This window comes from Periplaneta americana, chromosome 17 (assembly GCF_040183065.1).
Source record: "Periplaneta americana isolate PAMFEO1 chromosome 17, P.americana_PAMFEO1_priV1, whole genome shotgun sequence".
NCBI lineage: Eukaryota > Metazoa > Arthropoda > Insecta > Blattodea > Blattidae > Periplaneta > Periplaneta americana.
In genome coordinates, this window is record NC_091133.1 from 9,465,447 (window position 1) to 9,482,521 (window position 17,075).

Consider the following 17,075-nt stretch of genomic DNA (forward strand, 5'->3'; position numbering starts at 1 on the left):
ATTTTAGGTAAGTAAATACGATTTTAGGTAAAATATTACAAGGTATCAATACTAGAAAAGTTTGAAGTACATTTCCTATAATTACTCAAAAACCTTGCGTGATACAGAATTTTTGAAAACAGATCCTAAATCAGCATGAAAAATTCTTTTAGAATCACCTATTCTTTATCTTTTAACAAAAAATATGTTTAATTTTGTTGACTAGTGTAATCATACATGTTCATTCGGATATTTGATCCCTCCTGATATGGGCGTGAGCCTTGGAAATTTTCACTCGCGTAGTATACACAAGTCATTCGGAAATTCGATCCTGCCTGGTGTGTGCGAGAGGTTTGTAAACTTGTTCTGCATAGTATAGAAGCTTTGAGATCGCGGCAGACAAGCCTACAATTCTGGAATGATCCGGATTATAGATAAATGTATTGATTATTCTTAGATTTGCCTGGTGGTAAATTATTGGTTTTGTGTTTACTAAATTCCTGGAAACATTCCTCCTGTCGTCAGTTTGCCATGTATTTCAAGTTATGTAATATTGTACAGATGTGTGTGTACTTCTTTTGAATGAGCAGATTTAGCTTTGAATATTTGTATTGGCCACGGATTAATCTAATTCACAGTATTGCCTTGACTATCGGCATAATGACTTTTATATCTTTCACATTGTTACATCTTTCATCATTATTACTATTTTGTTCTTACTCTAGTTATTTTAATCTCTGTATTTCTATTATTTCATTTTATTATATATATATATATATATATATATATATATATATATGGAAGTTAAATAAAGATTTTTCAGATTTATTTTCCAGGCAGAATACCAGATATTTTCCATAGTGATGAAATATACTCCACGAAAGATGTAACATTGAAAGTAACGTAATAACTCAATGAAATGTAACCTTGTCAAAAATATTATCTTACAAAAAAAAAAAAACTTTCCTCTGAATGGATTTTTTCTTGAACATATCAATCTTCATTTCTTTGAGTTTCAATGCGAAAAAGCAAGTGACAATTTCAATGCGATCAGCAGTTTTTTTTTCCGTGCTGGAGAAAAGTAGTAGCTATTTCAGGTCATTGCGGATTGTTGGCAAGAACATGACATTTTGGTGTCTATTAGACATCAGTAAATGCTGGACATCATTTTCGCCACATTAAAACGTTAGCAAAATGTGTTCAATTAATGGCGTATTTACTGACCATATAGTCGTAATAAGTTTTGTTGTTACTTGCTGAAGATCAGAATGCAAATTATGTACCCATGTATTATCCAACGTATTTTCAACAGTAGAGGCTGTTATGCGGAATCCATTGTTGAAATATTGAAAATAAGTCGAATGCTATAGCAGAACTGTAGAATCGTATCAGAAAATTATAGAAATGAAGATCTAATATAAGATATAGTAATAGGTAGAAAAGCACAAAATATGCATATTTTTGTGTGTTCGTTCCATGGATGCTTATTCACTACAGAAACTCGTTAGTGATTCGATTCTTAGTCTGCATGAGAGGGCGTGGTATCTTTCACAGGCACCTTCGCACAATTTACACACGCACTCTGCACTGGGCTCATGGTAGCCTGTCATTTTGCAGATCTTGAAATGAAAACCATGCACTGCGAAGCGTGTGATGGTGTGTCTGAGTTCGTAGTACGGTCTCTTCCACTCGTCGGACAGCATGACCTCTGTTGTATAGCAGTCACTCCATATTTGTGACCTCTTCGTTCGGAGTTCCTGTAGGAGATTCTCGTACTGGGCAGTGGACGGGAGCAGTAGTTGGTGTCTCAAATCTTCGATATAGAAGGGTTCCCTTGACATTTCGTAGCATAGTCGTGATGGAGCATATTTTGATATGGATAGGGCTCTTTTAATGAATGTTGCCTTCACTCGTTCTATGCATTTTAAATTGCTCTTTGTAAGGTTGTCCCATATGATGTTCAGATCATAATGCAATATAGGGCTGATTTTGACTTTGAATAATGTCATGCTGTCATGGCTATAAGATATCCTCTACGTTTACTTACATAACCTCAAAAGGTTTCACTTTCATATCATCAATTATTGTATTAATGTGTATTATTAATGACAAATACTGACACCATGGAATTACCTGTAATATTCAATTTTTAAAAGTGATCATGTCAACAAACGTTCTTGAGTTTTGCAGTTTTTAATAACCTGTACACAGCTATACTAACTAAATTACACAACAGACATTCAGATCTATAAATTCATGATAATATAACCTTCGTAACATGTTTTGAAGCGCTCAGTAAATTACACAAATGAAGATTCACCTATTAAAATAAATAAATGAAAGTGCACTAATGTGCATTGATGTGCTGGGCTATCTACTGTTCCCCACTATACTCTGTCAGGGATCGTGTTCTATTAGTGCAAATCGAGAAGTGGTATCGTTCACATTGTTTCCCGCATAGGTTGCCTACCGGTACACAATTGTCCGCTGGCTCGTGGTATTCTTGTTTGACACACAGCTTGTGGTGGAAACTATGTAACGACAGTCTTGTCAGGGCGCTGCGTAATTCCTGGTTTGGTCTTGTCCAGATGCGATCAACCATGGCATCGTGGAGTAGAAGTCTTACCAGATTTCGTCTCTCTTTCTCCGTCGATCGTGTAGAACTTCTTCTGACTTTTCTGTTGATGGCAGGAGTAGTTGCGAGCGTGGATCCTCAATGAGAAAGGTTTCCTTTGCAAGCTCGCATACTAGGCGTGATGGTGTGTGTGTGTGTATAGATAGGCCTAGAGTTTTCTTTAGGAATCTCGCCTTTATTGTTTCTATGATTTCTAGGGTCTTTTTGGAGAGGTGCGTCCAGGTTATTGCTATTCCATTAGTCAGGATTGGTAGAATTTTTGCTGTGAATAAGGCCATAGCAGTTTCCAGGGATAAGCTCTGTAGTTGTGTGATGTCATATACTGCTTTTGTCGCGGCGATTGCTCTTTCTCTTGTGTGCATATGGAAGGATGTGCCAGTGGTTTGAAGAGTCACTCCTAGATATTTGAAGTGGTTCACAATCTGTAACTTCTTTCCGTCGAGCGTGGTGTGTTCTTTTTCTGCTATTTTGCCTCTTGTTCTGAAAATCATTTGTACAGTTTTGTTTTCATTTATTTCTAGGCTGTTTATATCTGCCCAGCTTGAAAGTTTGTTTAAAGCTTTCTGTAGTTTGTGGGGGTCCTTCGACCCCAGTATCATGTCATCAGCATACATGTAGAGGGTGATTGGCGTGTCTTTTAGTGCATCTACAATGTCTGATGTGGCAGTATTGAAAAGGAGAGGGTTTAGGGGGTCTCCCTGCAGCACCCCGTTTGTCTGTGTTATTTCTTTGGATGTTGCCACTGTGTCGTTTATTGTGATTTTATTTTCTGCCAGGATGCTTCTGATAAGTATTGTGATATGATCATTTTCTCCCATCATTTGCTCTAGTTTTTTGACCAGGATTCCCCTGTCGATGAGGTCAAAAGCTTTCTTATAGTCTATAAAGATGGCTTAAATTTTTCCTTTGGGGGGCCTCTGGGCATCTACTATATCTCTCATTAGGTTTTCAATGGCTTGTAGTGTGGACCTTCTTTTCCGGAAGCGAAATTGGCATTCTGGTATTTGGTTGTCAACTTTCATTCATTCATTCATTTCATTTGTTCATTTATTTTATTCCATATATCTTACATGAGCAATGAAGTTTTAAGATGTGGAACAAGTCAAAATTTTACAATATTACAATTACAATTTTTACAAATTTTTATAGTTTTACAATTTAGTAATTTTCTACAATTTTTACAAATTTGTGCAATTTTTTACATTTTGGCGAGATGTAGTGAGATGAGGTGAGGTCCGAGGATTCGCCAAAATATTACTCGGCATTTGCCTTTTGGTTGGGGAAAACCTCGGAAAACCCCAACCAGGTAATCAAATCAAAGGGGGGTAATCAAATCAAAGGGGTTGATGCCAAGGTCTCGCCATAGACCATCCAGCTTCAGTCCCATTCGAGTATATCCTCTCTGTTAGGATCTTTGTGAGAACTTTGAAGATGTTATTTTCAAGTGCGATGCCCCTGTAGGAGTCTGCGTCGTCTATGAGTCCTTTTCCTTTGTACATAACTCGCATTCTTGACGATCTCCATTGGTCGGGGATATTTCTAGTCTCCATACACTTATTGAAGAGCTTTGTCCAAGTGTTGATGAGTATCGTGTTCGAGCTTTGTAGGTGCTCATTATATATGCTATCCTGGCCAGCTGCCTTGTTTTTTCTGAAACTTATTATTGTATTTGTCACTTCTTCTTCTGAGATGGGGGTGAAGTCTTGACTAGGTGTGTTCGTGGCTCTTGTAACAGTAGCATTTTGTCCGTTTCTGTTTAAGATTGATTCAAAGTGTTCTTCCCATTTCTCAATTTAAATTGTGTTTGGTGACTTCGTTTTCCTTTGTTTTAGTGCGAGGAAAGGATCCGATCTTACATTTTCCGCCATTTTTCTTTCTTCCATTTCTACATGTTTTTCTTTTCTGTGCATTATGAGGTTTTTGTATTCCTTGCGAGTGGATGTGTATCTTTGTACGAGCTCCTCCGTCTGTTGTTCTCTTAGTTGAAGTAGCAGTGATAGCACTTGCTGTGTCTTCTGGTAGCATTTTCGGTTGAACCATGGCTTTCCGTGCTTGTTTTTTGCTGGCATTGTTGCTTTTTCTATTAAATTTGTTAGTATATCTACTGCTGTGTTTAGATCTTCCTCTGTTATGTACTGGTGTGCGGTTTTGATTGTGATCTCTTCCTCTGATAGTAACTCAGTGTTGAGTTTCCTTGTTCTCTTAGGTTTTTCATTTTCGTGTTTGCCTTGATTTGTTTTGATAAAGTTCATTTCTGTGACGACTGGTACATGTTTTCTGAGTGTTGTTGTTCTGAACTGCCATTCTCCTGTTTGTCTTACGTGTTTGATATTGTGTCCCTTGTATAATACAAAATCAATTGCACTGGAACCGTTTATGGCGAAGTAGATTTTCATTTCTGGTTTGTTTACTAATACAAACCCTTCTTCTGCTAAGCAATTCAGAACTTCTCTGCATTTTTGGTTTGGCTTGTCTATTCTACAATTTAGGTCTCCTGCGATTATTGCAGGCTTGTCTTGTTGCATATTTGATATTGCAGACATCAGCTTCCCTGTGATATCTGCTGGGTCTTCTTGTGGCCTACAGTATATTCCTACTATGTACATTCCTGTGGTTTCTAGGAAGGTCATATTTTCTTCTATGTGGGTTTTGACTGTTTTCTCTATGGTTGGTTTGTAATAGCTTGATACGCCTCCTGATGGTCTCCCTTCTAGCCCCTGCGTTGCTTTTGCGTGGATTCCACAGTAATCTGTTATGTGTATTGGTTCTATGGTGAGAATTTCTATTAGAATAATAATTCTGTGATGTAACAGTACTACTGTTTATATATATACGATACTTATCAGCCAGAACCTCAATCACAAGTAATCTTGTAATTATAAATATAAATAGTATAATTAGTACTTGTCTTCTCTATGTCCAGGCTTGTTTGGAAAATAAAGTAGGCCTATATGCCACTTCTTTGCTACTCAGTCTTATGGTACAGCCGTATGCTGCACAATATTTCACCATTATAACAGCAAAATTAAAGAAATATAATTAATATGTATACCTCTTTCCACAAAGTAACCATATCCCATGTGGGTTAGAAAGAGAGAAAGATACGCCTCAGGTGTGCCAATAGTACGGAAGTTACACGTCACGTTTTTTCCTGCATTTCTCTACAGGGCCCTTTTTCATGAAACACACACGTTTCTCTTTACAAGTTACAAATTTTTCATTTACATGCTAATTTCTATTTCATAAATAAAGACTTACAAGTTACAAATCACAAGTAAAGTTTCACAAATTACAAATGCATTCTACAATGAAATTTGCTATTTCATTTCATAAAGCTTAATTCACAAACACAAGTACGGTACTTGTGAAACCACTACAATTTACACAAGTGCTTGTAGCATTGTAAATGTATTACAAATGAGTATTATAACAGTATAAAATAATATATCAACATTAGATTTCATTAAATAACATAATTTATTTATTTTATTTATATCATTTATGAATAATAAGTGTATTTTGCAGTCATACGTTACTGGAAATGGATGTAATTCTACTTGATTCATCAGATGATGAAGACGTTAATGAGCGAAGACAAAGAACCTTTTACGAGCAAATGCTGGGTAACTTTCGGTGCTGGACCCCGGACTCATTTCACCGGCATTATCACCTTCATTTCATTCAGACGCTAAATAACCTAGATGTTGATACAGCGTCGTAAAATAACCCAATAAAATAAATAAACAAAGAACTTTTAAAGATCGGATTAATATGGACTTTGTGACATATTTTGAATACAATCAACGTTTCAGAATGAGTTCAATAAAAATGCAAGCTCTGTTAGATGAAATATCACATTTTCTGTATAAACCTACGCTAAGGAATAGAGCCTTATCTCCCAAAGAACAGTTGTGTATTGCCCTTCATTGGTTTGGGAATGGAGGACAATATCATGCAGTTGGTGATATGCATGGCGTTTCTTCAGCAAGTGTTTGTCGAGTTGTACATCGTGTGACAGAAGCTATAAATGAGGTTATGTTTCCAGAAGTTGTTGACTGGCCAGAAGATGTTTACAGTGTTGTTACAAAATTCTATAATTTTGCGATGATGCCATATGTCATAGGTTGTGTTGACGGTACTCTGATCAATATTGATGCCCCCAGTGAACATGAAGTCGCTTACGTAGATCGTCATGGTAAACATTCAATTAATTGTATGGTTGTATGTGGACCCGATTTAATGTTTTATTAAGTTAGTGCTAACTGGCCAGGGAGTGTTCATGACGCCAGAATCTTAAGAAACAGCAGTCTTTCCCATCGTATGGAGGGTGGATGGAGACCTATTCCCAATGCTATAATCCTAGGCAATTCTGCCTATCCACTTAAAGACTGGCTTATTCCTCCAGTTTTCCACAATTTGAACGATCCAGCTGTTGTTAGTTTTAACAGATCACATAAATCAACAAGAAGGGTAGTGGAATGCGCTTGGAGTGTTTTAAAAGAGAAGTTTCCTTGCATAAACTATCTTAGAGTGAAACCGCAATTCGCTGCTAACATTTTTAAATGTTGTACAACAATCTGCATTATATCAAGAAGCACAAAGGAGGAAGAAATTGCTATATTACCTGATAACGATGAGGCAAATAATGGAGTGGCAGCAAAAAAAGATGAACCGCTTGAAATAAATCCTCTCCCTCCTGAAGGTGCACAACTAAGAATGCAAATGCTTTTAAACCTCTTTAGATAATATATTTGCAAATGATCTTTGACTACATTTTGTAAAATTAATCTCTTAAGTACTAATTATTTTTTAAACAGCTACATCTTCTTGAACAGTATAACAGTACTATTTGTAAATTATTTGTGACATTAGTAACATCGTCTTAATTAATTAATATACATTAATCATAAAAAGTATTATTTTCTCCAGAAATATCACAATGATGCTTGTACTTTATTTTCTCACATTAACAAACTTTCAATTACTCATCATCATTAATATTAAATGTATCTTCTTGACCAATGTCATAATCATTTATTTCTGTACAATCCTCTGCTTGGTGAAATTCCATAGTGAATTCAGAGGATGGAAGCTCTAGTTCTCTTTCAATCAGAAGAGCTTCCAATTTCAACTTGTAAGTTTCCACTTTCACTTTTTCATTCAGAAGTTTCAAATGTCCAATGTATGTGACTATTTTTTCAGCCTTCAAATTTTTTTCTACTTCATTGTCACTTCTCTGAAAATATTAAGAATGTAAAATATATAAAACTGTTAACAGTTGGTTATAATAATAAATGTATTTTTAACACTGTGATAATCTAATAAAATAAAAGATTTTAAGCCTCACCATTCTTTTTCGTTCTCGTGTTGAATTTTTAGAACCGGAACTTTCTCTCTTGTTTTTATTACTTTCAGGTTCAAATATTTTGTTACTGATAGCTGATTCATCAGTGAAATTATTCGGTATATTCTCCCTTCTGTACGATTCTATTTCTTCTTCAGTTGTAGACTAAGTCTCTGTGTTGCCTAAACTTACAACTGGTGGAGAATCCTTTCCTACAATGTCAAGGACAATGTTGTCAACATCATTTAATTTGCAGTCCCTTCCACCTCCAGCTCCTGTTTTCTTTGAATTATCCAGCTTGTTCTGAAATGTCAAATAGTACGGTAGTATATAATGCAGGTTTTACCAATTTATATACTGTGTTATCTAGAATAGTAAACTGAATTTGCACTTTATATATAATAATATACAGTTATTGTGTAGGGGAGAGTGGGGCAAGATGGGAAATTTAGTGTTTGGCGGCTTATAATTACAAGAAAAACACGTTCAATTAACTTGAAAAAGAAATATGTGTGTTCTTACACATTCAAGAGCAAAACTAAAGCACAACTTAAAGGTACATTTTATTTAGCTAATAGGCCTATACGAAAACATTTTTCTGAAGAGTGGTCAAAACTTCATCTTGCCCCGCCAGATGGGGTAAGATGGGGCTGTTACTATTGACAGAGTCTACAAAGATGAACGGTCTCGTCGTCTTCATCCTCCTCGCCTGCACAAGAACAGTATGCCCATTTGTGGCACTTCCAACATTCGATCCATCCTTCAGTAGACACGGAGTACAAATATCCGCAATATAAGCTTCTGCATCAGAAATATCAGCTGATGAAGAAGAAGAATGAGATCTTTGGCTCTTACGTTTAATTCCTAAGCTCATGCCAACTGATTTCTTAGTTGTACTTTTGCAATTCACTTGTTTTTCTTTTGTCGCTAGGTCTGCAGTAGGATCAGGGGTAAAAATATTGTTTTTCTTCACATTGCCCTTCTTTTGTCGTTTTTTCTGAGCCTTGCTGTCGATTTCCATTTGCAGTTCATTTTTATATACTGACTCAGTTAGGATGGCAGTCTTTCCTTGTTTTCGTGTCTTCTTTCTCAAATTAAGACCGCTACAACTGGGAATTGGCAGGATGTCCTCAGGTGTACAGCTTAGCTTTCTTTTGTTTTTTTCGGTGTCATGTGATGTAGCTGGTTGGTTGATGACAGGATCGGAAGCTTTGGAGAATGGAGCCTCGTCTGATGAAGGGGGAACCGGTCTGTCTGTGGTTTCAGACGGTGCGTAGTCGTGTTCACCAAACACATATGGATTGACAGGCCATTTATTGCAGTGATCATTGTTGCTGCTCTTACAAAGGCACTGTCATAAAGCTTCGCAACTTGAAATTGTGTTACAACACGACCTGGATTTGATCGCAGCCAAACGGCAACTTTTTCATCATAAAACACGCTCAAAGGTTTCATGAAGCTTACGTCTAGGGGTTGTAAGCGATGTGTACAGTGCGGTGAGAAGCATAACATTATAACACCATTATCTCTTGCATAATCAATCACAGCCATGTTTTTTGTATGTGTGAAATGGCCATCTAGTAGAAGAAGAACAGGTGATTCTTTGGTTGCTCAACTCCACGTAACAAACCTCTTGAGCCAAGAAAATTAGATTTCGGACTGCATCCATCCACTTGGGTGGTATTCAGCCGTTGCTCCAGGTGGGCAGTCATTCATCAGTTGATTATTTGCAAGGACTCGAGGGAATATAAAAGTAGGTGCCATGTATGTCCCCGCTGCATTAAAACATACTTCAATGGTGATCGTCTTCCCCCTCTCAGCGGATGTCAGAACTCCAACTTGCTTCCTACCCTTTAAAGAAAGTATCTTTGATCTATGTTTTGGCACAATCGTAACTCCTGTTTCATCACAGTTGTAGATTTTCTCCGGCGTGAACCCATTTTTTTCAACAACACGAGTTAATAGATCAAAGAACTTTCCGACATTTACTTTGTTAGGCCTAAATGCAGCTGCTCTGGCCGCACTGGTGGCTTCAGGTTTTCTCAAAGCCAACTGTGGATGACGAACCCTAAAACCAGACAACCAGTCTTTGCCAGCTATTTCTTTTGTCTTCGAAAAACTGTGAACTTTACCCAACTTTTCAGCCTACTGGTACGCTAGAAGTCTCAGGTCATAAGTTGTTAGGCCAAACAATCTTTCCTCCATTTTTAATATATAGTTAACTAACAGATTCTCCTCCTCCACTGAGAACACAGTCTTTATTGGTCCTAAACTTTGGACTAAATTTAGGTTATCGGACACTGCCTGTACATCTGCTGCAGTAGGCCTACCAGCTTGTTGTTTCGCAAGTTTCACTTTCCGCTCAATGGTAGACTGTGGTACTTTAAAGGAGTCTGCTGCTTTTTTATAGCCCATTTCTCCCCGCATAACTGAGTCAACAGCAAATCTCATTCACTCTAACTGTCGTCCGTTTGTATGTTCTAACCATTTCGATTTATCTGCAAAGAAAAGTAATCGCCTTTGAGATATCTATTGTCTTACCCCATCCTCGACATTTTAAATCAACCCTGTCTATACTAAGTTAAGATTTAGTAAATATTAATCCTGACACTGGTGAACACATCTATAAAGTCTACAATTTCAACTACTACCAATAATTTTATAAAGAAATAAAACATAATTACCTCAGTACGACAGGGTGATTATAAAGTAAGTACCCATTTTTGTGAAATAACAATTTTTTACTTTTTATTTTCAGTTAATTTGAAAGAATGCTGTCCATTGAAGAACGAATAGCAGTTGTTTGTGGAAGATTGCGTGGATGGACATACCAACGGATCCAAGAGGACTTCAATCGTAGGTTCCGAAAACCTGGGCCAAACAGGAAGACCATAAGCAAGTTGGTGAACAAATTCTAGAGGACAGGCAATGTTGCCGATGTTAAACGTTTTGGGCGGCCATCCACATCAGATGACACCGTGGCGCGTATTGAGGAGGCTATCACACGTAGCCCATCTGCTTCCACCATGCGGCTTAGCAGAGAACTCGGTATCCCTCAGTCGACAGTTTGGAAAACATTGCACTATCGCCTGCACATGAAAGCGTACACAATTAAAGTCCTGCATCACCTTGAGCAAGAGGACTATGCCGCCTGAGAGGCTATGTGCAGGCTGCAGAAGAAGAACAATTGATGAACAATGTGTTGTTTTCCGATGAGGCAACATTTCACACGTGTGGCGTAGTGAATCGTCACAATTGCAGAATTTGGGCTACAGAACAACCACATGAGATACACGGAAAGTTAACGTTTGGTTGGGAATAACAAAATCGACGGTTTATGGACCTTTCATGCTTGGCGAACCGACAATTACTGGAAACAGTTACCTAGATATGCTGCAACAATTTCTTGAGCCTCGGTTGGTAGCCAATGGAATTCTGGACACTGTTGTTTACCGACAGGATGGGGCACCAGCCCATTTCGCTCTCATTGTCCGGGATTATCTTAATGCTACATTTCCGGGACGATGGATTGGCCGTGGGTCAACAAGGTTGTGGGCATCCCATTCTCCAGACTTAACACCACTATGTTTGGGGATTTGTGAAGTCTCGAGTGTACAGGGTCAAGATAAGAGATGTGGACCAACTCAAACGTCGCATCAGAGACGCTGTACGCCTCATTACACCGGATATTCTGGAACGGGTGTTTCGACACTCGGTGCAACGCTGGGAGATGTGTCGAGACATGCGAGGTGGTCATGTCGAAATGCGGTGATTTTGTATGGTATATCACTGTACTTCCTTATAATTATCATTTCAGCTTCGTTGAAGTCCGTTTTCCTAGAAATGGGTACTTACTTTATAATCACCCTGTATATGTCACAGATGTAAAATCACATAACTTTGAATTCACGTAAACTCATTGCGTTCAAGCAGCTCACAATGGCTGTCAACGCTGTCAAATTCAGTCTCTTCGTCAACTCTAATCTGTTCCAACAGGCAGCACCACTGACTGGGTCTGTAGTTTGAATACTCCGTCTTTTCCCGCTTCCCCGTCATGCCCACACTCCCCTATTATAGGCCTCTATCATGTCAGGATATATTTTATTATATTGAAATGTAAGCAGTAATATCATAGATTGCACAAAAATTCATACCTGGTACATATTTCATTTCGAATACTTACCATGGTTGCTCTTCTCTGATTTGGCCAGAATTTTTTACTCTTTAGCAATTCTATTACTTTCCATTTTAACTACAGAAAAAGACAAGACCAATAATATAAGAGCAAATAATATATAACACAATCCTACGGTTATGAGGAAGCTGAATGCAGCAAGACAGATTAATCAGCTGACTTGTTATAATTTTTCACAACTGCATCTAATTCACAAATGCCAACTTTCGTTTTATGAAACAGAAACTCATCCATTTGTAATTTGCAACTTGTGAACACTCAACTTGTGAATTGTAATTTGTAAGCTTTATGAAATAGAGCTCAGGGGCCTGTTTCTCAAAACTCACGGACTATTTATTGGGTTATTTTACGACGCTGTATCAACATCTAGGTTATTTAGCATCTGAATGATATGAAGGTGATAATGCCGGTGAAACGAGTCCGGGGTCCAGCACCGAAAGTTACCCAGCATTTGCTCGTATTGGGTTGAGGGAAAACCCCGGAAAAAACCTCAACCAGGTAACTTGCCCCGACCGGGATTCGAACCCGGGCCACCTGGTTTCACAACCAGACGCGCTGACCGTTACTCCACAGGTGTGGACCTCACGGACTAGTAATACTAGTCTGTAGAGTAGTAATAATAGTTTGTTTTACAAGTCTGTGTTTCTAGAAACTACAAGGGTAAAGTAGTAGTTACCAGTTCACAGACTAGTAATATTGGTCGATTTCACCAGTTCCTAAGAGATTCTGTTTCTCAAAATGCTAATCTAGTTGATTATACTAGTATTCAACAGGAATATTCCTACAAGACTCTAAAGACTGGTGATTTCTATATTATCAGTTACCAGTGACAACCTTTCTCAGATAATCAAAACAAAATATTGTAGTAATTTTTTATATATATGTGGTTTAGAGATTCCGATTGAAGTAGTAAAGAAGTTGTTGTGAGAAGGGCTAAAACTATATCGAGAAGGAACAATTATTATTCCTTTACGGGAGCATTGTTTAAATATAATGAACGGTTTAAATAAAGTGCTGAAAAGCTTGGCGAGTTGTTAAATATAGTGGGACCTGCCATAACAAGACAAATAAATAGTAGTCATGCATTATCAGCAAAGCCTCAAATGCAAATTGCTCTACAAATCGGGATGTTGATTATTTTCCAATGCCATCAGGTTTTTCTTCCCTAGACCAGCAACACATGCAGAATTTTTTTCCTAATAATCTGATACCAATTCATCAACTGCAGTAAATTTTGCTGGATTTCCTCCTCCACTGCCAGTTCTTCTGACATTGTCAACTTTAGCCTACAAATTAAATACAAAACGACACTAATTTATGAATAGATCAAACGTAAAACTGGAAAAAAAAAAAAAAAAACTAACGAATTTTTCAAGTCATAAGTGGCATTCATGTCGCCAGTAGACCCACTAGCTACATAATGTGTTCATATTATGATACTGTGAACTTGAATTGGTACTCGTCAAAGTTGCTTTCTTAATGTTGGGCCTGTAAGTGTCTCTAACATATGCATAATCTTTGTTCTGAGGTATCAGTTCCATACCCTCACATATTACAAATTTTTTTGTCCATTCGCTTACTTTATCATTTTTTATTATTATGCTTGAAAAAGCACCGAATGATATATCCTTTGATTCATTAATCATATTGAGTATAGTTAATTTGCTTTCAATTGATGGAATTTCAAGAAAAGAGAGAAGTAAGAACCAAAACACAAACAACTTAGCCTTCTAAACTCAAATAACAATACCTACCAATGGCTATAAATAAATGAACTCAATCAGCTGACTAGTGAAACAGATCATGTGACTAGTGAAAAATTGTCACAAGTTACTAGATTGGTAAAATAGTTTGAGAAACAGAATCTACTAGAGGTGGTGAAATATACTCTGGTAACTAGTAATTGGTGAACTACTAAACTAGTATTTTTGAGAAACAGGCCCCAGGAGTTGTGTACCCAGTTTATGAGAGATCACTGTTGAGACTTGAGATCACTGGGGCTAACACATTGCTTACGGGATTACACAAGCTGGCGCATAGCACGATCGAGAGTAGGTCTCTGTGAGTCATGACAATTTCTGCCGCTAGGTTCGCCTCTCTGCCCTATGAAATGATTAATAGTACCATTACAAAGCATTGTGCATCGTGAGAATAGTTCGATTAATTGTGCATTACTGATTGAGTACAATATTATAAATATGCCAAGCATATTACAGTGTTATTTGAAGTTTGTTCAGCTAAGTTATATTCGAAAATTGTCTGTGTTTTGCTATGTGAAGAACTCGGTACCAACAGGTCGTATCTTTATAGGTTAAGGTAAATGTCAAAGTTCTCTCATATAACAAGCAATGCTATGTTAAAAGTGGCGAATTGCATTTTCCGACTCTCGAATGATGTGACCCGAAATGTAAAATAATTTCATGCATTGTTTCACTTACCAAGCATTACTGATATAGGCCTAATGAAAATGTGAATGACGTGATGTAAACATTGAAGATAATGTTGTTACTGTTTTCCCTTTCTCTTTTAGAAAATACCGACAAAAGTAATGAATTATCTTCATGCTGTACTTATTAGGTAATTAATGTGTATTTGTCTGTATTTTAGACCTGTGTATTGTTACGTAATTATCAGTGAATTAGGTTAGAGAACTTAACAAGGTTAGTATGAGATAAGGTAAACAAGGTTAGTATGAGATAAGGTAATGCACCTCAAACTGTAACTAATAATGGCTGCTGCCGAAATAGGCTGAGGTGGTTATCGTGTGAAACAAATTATATCTGGAATATCTAGTTTTATTATATACGGATACGTAAAGTTTTTTTTGTTTTTTTTTTTTTTTTGTTTTAGTATGTGTTTGTAATTTTGTGAGGTTATGTCTAGCCTAATTTCTTTTTATTCTTGTATCATTACCAATACATTAATTTATTTTATATTCATTTCAAGTGTTACATCTATGGTGGCAACTCTACTTATGTTAGGATATGAAGTAACAGTATATATTCAACTTCATCATTTGCTAAAAATGACGAATGTGTTCGACTCATTCCATCGTCATTTCTTCTTATGTATGTGAACCACGTTCGTTCTAAAAGTGCTACAATAAATGAACACTATAGACAACGTGATGGAACAATTTACAAGTTACTGTTAAAATGCTCAACATTTTCAAGTGGTGCTATACCCATTGTTTCAAAATGTACATACATATTTTTACATTTCTATAAGAGGTGTCATAAATTATTTCAGCATATTTGTAAATTCTTCAAAATTAATCCTTCTAATTAATACCATAAAGTAATGAAATAATATAGCCTAGGCCTATATGTGATTTTATACTACCGGTATTGATGTTGATCTTGGTAAATTAATCCAATTTCACAGTGTTGTCTTTTGTATTGTGGTTCATAACAATTATCACAGCATGTACGTGGAAATGTTTTTAAAATAATAAATTCTAGCTCATGATTTTAACTGGTCGTTTCAATGGGAGGTTATATTGGAAAGATGATCACAAATGGATAATTTACTGCAAGATACAAGAACACTCAATAGATTAATCAGTAGGCCTATAGAAATGTTTTCACCACTGCAAGAAAAAATTGCGCAATAATTATACTTCTCAGTTATTGTGACGTCCGTATTTTTTTTAAAAAGAGAGGGAAAAGTTAGGCCTTCTTGCAAATGCGTAATTATGAGTTCAAGGAAATTAAAGATAATGCAGTACCTTAATTAGTTGCAATATCTTATTTAATAACAATATTAATAATATTAGGTGAAAAGGGTAGGCTATAGTGCGTATATGTAAGATGTCAAGTTAATTTATTTCCGGAAATGTTTGGTGTATGAACTGAAGTACAGAGCAGACAGTCCCTCAGTTTATATGTAATATGTTTTAATATCAAGAATGACAGCCTTTTATTGTAATATAATTGAGGAGTAGACGTTTGCAAATTACGTCTATTGTCCATAAAATATTGTACGAAGCATTTAATAAGGAATGATGAGTCCTTTAAATGTCCCAAATGTCAATGTCTTTTAAGTGTTCTGCTATGAATATATAGGTCAGAACAGCGCTCCGAGCGGCGGAATTGGCATTACGAGGGAACCACTCGTTGCTTACGGGAATCTCGTAAGCAACGGAACCACTTCAGACTAGAGTTGGGTCGATTCGTGAACGAATCGTTCATTCGAACGACTAATAATAAAGAATCGTAAGAATCGATTCGTGGTATCAACGAATCGTCGTTCAAAAGAATCGTAACGAATCGTCATTCAAAAGAATATGAAGGAATCGGCATGGTATCGTAACCCACGATTCTATTCGTTGTTTGATGTAACCTGTCAACGGACATTTCCGAACCGTGTCGAATGCTCCCGAGCGAGAGTGAAATCAAAATATGTACTGCATTTGTTAAGTATGGAAAATAATGAACACAAACCTGAAATTTGCATAGTTAAATAGAGTTGTAATGCAAAAAATGTACTTCATAATAAGGTTCAGTTGATAAATTATAATTTAGAGACATTATCTTGGGTAATTTTGTAGACTAATGGAGTTCATACTGAATGGTTCCAGCCAATGAGAAAGAGACAATCCAATGTCTCGCCTCTTATGCCATCTATGAGAGAGATGTAGAACGTTTTTGTTCTACGCGTGGTTTGGTGTCTTGCGACGATTCAAAAGAATAGTTTGAATCGTAGACTGGGAAGAATCGTGAACTCGTTGACGATTCAAAAGAATAGTTGGAATCGCAGACTGAGAAGAATCGTGAACGAATCGTTAGAATCGATTCGTAATGTGTGATTGAATCGTTGGAATCGACTTCTGAAAAAGAATCGTGTTGCCCAACTCTACTTCAGACTCGTTTTTCAAACTCTATGCGCCAGCTTGTATAATCTCGTAAGCAACGGGCTAACAC